Raw genomic sequence first — 5876 nt, 5'->3', positions numbered from 1 at the left:
CCGACCAATGAGCTGCGCGCTCTTCGCGGGCCGGAAATCTTTTCAACTTTTAGGCGCGCTTTGCTACTTTCCCCCTACTTCCTGTTTTTTCTTGATTGTTGCGTGTCAAATTAAACGCAATACTACACTTCTTTAGAAATTTATCTTTCGAATAGTTTTAGGAAAAGGGAGAATGACGAAGATAAAAATATATATATATATATATATATATATATATATATTTTTCTTCTTTCAGTTTCTTTTTGTTGTTCTTTCATTGTTGTTGAAGATAATCTGGTAGAGNTATATATATATATATATATATATATATATTTTTCTTCTTTCAGTTTCTTTTTGTTGTTCTTTCATTGTTGTTGAAGATAATCTGGTAGAGCTAATGTAAACAGATAAATACATTCTGTGATGCACACATGTATACGTATATATGGGATAGGTGCACAGTCATGGGTTAACTATGTATAGCCGAGTAATAGAGTTTGCCGAGTAGACATGCGCCCTTCTTGGACCAAGGTGCCGGCCTTGCCCCATATTTCTTCGAAATGGCCGCGCAGAGAGTGGAGTGACGTTCGATATCTTAAAAGTAGACGACGACGTCGTCAGAAAGTTGACGGTGTCGAAGAAGCCTCGACGACGACAGAGCCGACGACGACAGGGCCGACGACGACAGGGCCGACGACGACAGGGCCGACGACGCCGATGACACTACGTTCCTCTCTCTTTCTGTTCTTTCGAGAGAGGTGAAGAGAAAGTGCATCAAGACGCACTGGTCTATACAAAGACAGAGTTGATTACGAGATTATATTCGTAATAACTCTTTTCGCGAATGGATTCTACAGATTTGTACATTACACGTATCTAATAATAAAAATGATACTATCATAACATAATTAATTATGTCCATGTCGCATAAAACTTCTTACGAGATAATAAATCGGACTATATATAGCGACCGTTTTTATCAGTAACATGTAATGTATTTATATTAATTATTTATTAGGATCAACAAATTAATGAGAAATAATGATCGTTTCGGTATGGCGTAACTGTAGCATTGATTTGTGTATTATTTCAGAGAGCGATGATGCTCGGTGCGTGAAGTACTATTGATTCGGCCTGCAGACAGAATAGGCAGGCATCCATATTCGATTTTCAAGCGTGCCCAACTACATTGTCATTTAGTGACGTATACGAATAAATCTTCAGTTCGAGATACTGCATCGTATGTTCGCATTATGTTCCAAATCATGAAATATATTCTGTGTAGAAAAAAGAAAAGAGAGTCAATAAATTAAAAAGAAATAATTAATTGTATTTTTTGTTTATATATAAAACAAATGATGCCGAAGAATATAAGATAAATGAATCGTCATCGAAAGTGGTTCATAGCCATTACTAGAAGGGTGGATCACTCGGTAGGTAGTAGTAGCGAGTAGTGACTGTGGGTGACTACGAATAGCCGAGGCGAGAGCGTTGACCAGATGTGCGGATAGTCCGGAGAGCGTGCCACGAACGAACGGATAAAGTGGTAGAGTACAGTCGGATAGTATTCGGTCGGTCGTCCGTCCGTCCGTCCATTATACCCTGCTGCTATAAGCTTCCCAAGCGTCCTTCTTCTTCTTCATTGTTTGGCGCGTAGAGGAAGGCACGCGTGCGCGCCTTTCCTTGCCTTCCTTTACCAAGCCTTGCCGGTAGTAAAGCATACAGCTGTCGACGTCACGAGAAGCCAACAGCAGCAGACAGAGATAAGACAAGGAACATAGAAAACAAAAATGATTTTACCCTAACGAATATACTCTTTCTCGCACACAAACATGTGATATTAATTATTTATTAGAGAAGAAAGGATTCTAACATATTTCATATATTTATGATTAACAGAGAAAATATGACAAATAAAGATTTGCTTCAAATAAACGTACTTTCTTTGCATTTCCGCAAAGTGTCACGAATTAACAAATCAACAATGGCGTACTCCATTATCGTATGCACATCAATAAAGTAATTATTTGTGCAATTTGCAATAATAATGTAATTACTTAATTTCTAATGTTCGTATCGATACACTGTTTATAGGCATTGGAGTAGCAAGATATTATTGTCAACTTTCTAAACTAAACTAAAACTTTCGGAAGAAAGAAAGGGAAAATGTGGTTTTCCAATAAGGTTTAGAAAAGTTTAAACACGTCTATCAACGACGTTGATGCAGCTGAAAAGGTCACTTTGTCAGAACTGCAGACCTAACGTCAATAATCTTATTGTTTGTTATTTAGTTATACGAACGCAGGTAGAAAATAGTTTAAATGCCGTCAAGGAATGGATCTTTTCTTTCTTTTCTTTTTCTTCTTTTTTTTATTTTTTCGTTCTTTCTCGTTTTCCCGCTTCTTCGTGTAAGGAGGCTCTGCTAATTTAGGAATCCGAGTGTTAAGGCCCGATAATTTAGGGTACCCATCGAACAGTTAACATACAAGATGTTTCTGAAAATACTCTACACCCACTGTTGGAAATGTTTTCCTATTTAAGGGCTCCTGTGGTGAAAACAGGGATACATTTTCAAGTAACAAGAATGAATCTTGTCGAGAGAGATGCTTCTTCTCCTCCCCTTATTCCTAGCGGTCATGCTATTTAAGGGATTTTTCAAAGAGAGCATAAAGATGACTGAACGATGCCTTCCGAGGAAGCTGAGAATGGAAAAAAGCGCGTTTGTTAATTATTAACTTTTCCTAGCATCTTCAAAAATATAATTGTCAATTATGTTCTTCGTTATTTCCGATACCGAAGTCATGATTAAACAGTCAAATTTCTTGTCTTGTCTTCTTTAAAAGTGTTAAATGGAGAAGAAAGATTATTTTTAGTCTCGACGAATAAATTCTATAATGTACACAGCACACACATACAGAAAACTACGGTAAAAGCGTCGGTAGCTGCGCGCTGTTCAAGGAAAAAGAAAAAAGCAATTCCGGCCGTCACCTTCCGTTAAGACATTCTCGTCTCAGAATAACAGAAGGCTTGGTATAAACACCGTAAAACTTGAGGAAAAAAGCTTCGGCACGCTCGGGTACCACGAAAGGAGAGCGCGCCTTCGAAAAAAGAAAGAAAGATGGTTGGATTGAGAGACGACGATGACGATGATTCGCGAATCTCTGCAAGGTGCAGGTTTACCAGCATGCATAGTTAGTTACACGCGATGTGTACTTAAGCGAGTAAGGAAGAAAAATAAAAGTTATAAGATAAGAGACAGATAGGGACGATTCCTCTTCATGAGTATATCATAGCATAGTCATTGCCGCAACAAGTAGGAAATATACTTTCAGGCCTAACGGGATAATGTCGCCGTAGTGACCTGGCCAGTCTATTATTTTCTTTGCTTTAGGACTATAATGTATCAGTTACTCGACTCAATTCAATTTCCTTTGTTTTTCCTCTATGTAATATTATTCTATGAATGATCTTTTCGATGGCATCCAAATTTAACAATTCTTTGTTATCCGGGTTCATACAAATATTGGATTCCAATATACGATATATAATACAAAGACTATAATACCAAAATTATAGAATATTTTATAGAAGAGGCTCGAAAATTCAATTGCCAATTGGAATCCATTCTGTCAATCCCAAACAAAGGTAGGTCGAGGTATAAGAAACGCACCTGTATTTACGGCCGTTCTGAAATGGAGCCTCGCGACATGGATTAATAGGCAGAAAGAGTAATCGGCTCAATGGCCATGCTGGAAGCATGATCGTATTTGCGTTATTATTAGATATACGCCATGAGACTTTACCCTCTCCTTCACCTACTCCACCTCTTGCTTCTCCTCCTTCTTCTTCTCATCATCATCATCATCATCATCATCATCATCATCGAATCTCCATTGCTCTCTTTTTCTCTTTTCCTTTTCTTTTCAATCCCGAGACTCGTTTATAGCGCAAGGCCACGCGCTCACGTTGCTCGTGAACGAACCCTTACTTCTCCTTATGTGTTTGAGGCTTTCAACGCACCACTTCCTCTTCCCTCTGTCTTCTCTACGCGTTGAACCATCTTAAATAGCATTCCTGATTCGTGACGTGGATCTTCCAGCAACTACCACATCCAAAGTAAAGATTTTTGTTGTACCTTTGACAGCTCTAAAGCAGCATCATCTTCTACCCATCATCTCCCACCCATCATCTCCCACCCATCATCCTTCACCCATCGCCTCCTTCTCCTCCTCTTCTTCTCTCGCATTTATCTTGTTAGTTCCTTTTTTTTCGACACCCTAGGCGCCACAATGTTATTACTAATTTTAGCAATAACCACGTGTTCCTCGTTACCACCGAATACAATTGGTATAAACGACTCCTTCACGAATTCCCTGAAGGAACACGTAATAATAACAATTTTCAAAACTTTCGTATCAATCTTTTGCTCCAAAAATCGAACAATTCTTTATCGAATTGATGCCCGAGCGTACTGCAAAAGTCTGTCAACGGACTCTTTTCCGAACAAATAAATAAAAGCGTGCAAGTGAGAGAGAGAAAGAAAGAGAGAGAGAGAGAGAGAGAGAGAGAGAGAGAAGGGAAGAAGAAAAAGGAGCAAATAAAAAAAGGCGGGTGCCCGATGGAAAATAAATTTTGCTATCGGTCTTTCGAAAAACAAAAAAAAAGATCGAAAAAAAAGATGAAACGAAAAAGATAGAAAAAAAAAAAAAAAAGATAATACGTCGCCGGCAGCTAGTTCGCGTCCCCGGTTTTCCGATTTATCGATCGTAATTGTTTCACGTGCAGGTCCGATGGACAGCCGAAAATAATATTGACCCTTCTACGCAGGCGCCTATATGACACACTGCATGGACAATGCACGCGCTATGAGGTAGACGAAAAAAATGTGTCTATGCATGTGTATGCGTCCTTGCATATATATATCTATGCCGTGTACAGAGTGGTGAATTGCATTATTTGCTTGGTATTACTTATTCTCGAAAATTTGCATAGTCCAATGTAAAACAAAATAAAACTTGTATATCCTATTTTACATTGTTCGTACTATTGCATTATCTTATTAATTAAATTTCTTTCTTTTTCTCTCCTCTATCACTCCTTTCTCATATTTTATTTTGATGCTGTTGCAGTTTATCCGGGAGATGTGTACGCACAGGTATGCCAAATATTCTCACGATGATAAGTATAGATGGTAACTAATTATACGAAGGACATGTGTTTTCCGAGTGGTCGATGAAAACACATAGACACGTACATGCATAAACACTTGACGCCTCTCGTCGTCGTTAAAATCGCTTCAACGAGGAGCGATCGTTAAATTCACACATCGCTTCTTATTCGACAACTTCGTTAATGAGCATTCTTTCAGGTTGACGATGAAAATTCTAGCCGATTGTATCGTTAGATCAACAAATCCCACCTAGGTAAAATCAATCCGCTAAAATGCGATGGATGACGGATTAGAATATTACGAGAGATGATTTACTAAAATTGAATGTGATGTAAAAATTAGGATATTAAAGATATAAGGACATGTAGGTGGTGGTGGTGATCGTGTGCGCTCGCGCATTTCAACACTAATAGAATAAGCATTTTATCGACTGAGTCCGTTTGTTCGTTCGTTGATTGTTGAGACAGTGTCATGACATTAATCTAATCTGATTTAATCTAATGGACCCTAACAGCGGACTGGGTGTGCGTACACGAGATGAGACGCGGAAGGAAGTTTGTATACATAGTTTATCGAGGATCGGCTTCTTCTTTTTCTTCTTCCTCCTCTTACTTTAGTCGGGCCGGCGATCTGTGTGCACTGGCAAGTTAATTCGACGATGAACACCTTCGTCGATGACCGTGACGCGTTCAAATTAATACGGTCCGATGAATAATTCATCGCGATC

The 5876-nt window shown here is 38.7% G+C and overlaps 1 long non-coding RNA gene across 1 annotated transcript; it reads left to right on the top strand.

Annotated features, from left to right (window-relative positions):
• Positions 1-331: 331 nt before the first annotated feature.
• LOC106791657 lies at positions 332-1299 on the top strand. The gene is made up of 2 exons (XR_001382208.1): positions 332-968; positions 1073-1299. It is a non-coding gene; the product is annotated as an uncharacterized LOC106791657 (long non-coding RNA).
• The last annotated feature ends 4577 nt before the right edge of the window (positions 1300-5876 follow it).

The sequence above is a fragment of the Polistes canadensis genome, unplaced genomic scaffold, assembly GCF_001313835.1.
Source record: "Polistes canadensis isolate GaletaPanama2010 unplaced genomic scaffold, ASM131383v1 scaffold_328, whole genome shotgun sequence".
Taxonomy (NCBI): Eukaryota; Metazoa; Arthropoda; class Insecta; order Hymenoptera; family Vespidae; genus Polistes; species Polistes canadensis.
The sequence above is the reverse complement of the archived record's forward strand: the minus strand, read 5'-3'. Positions and strand labels throughout refer to the sequence as shown.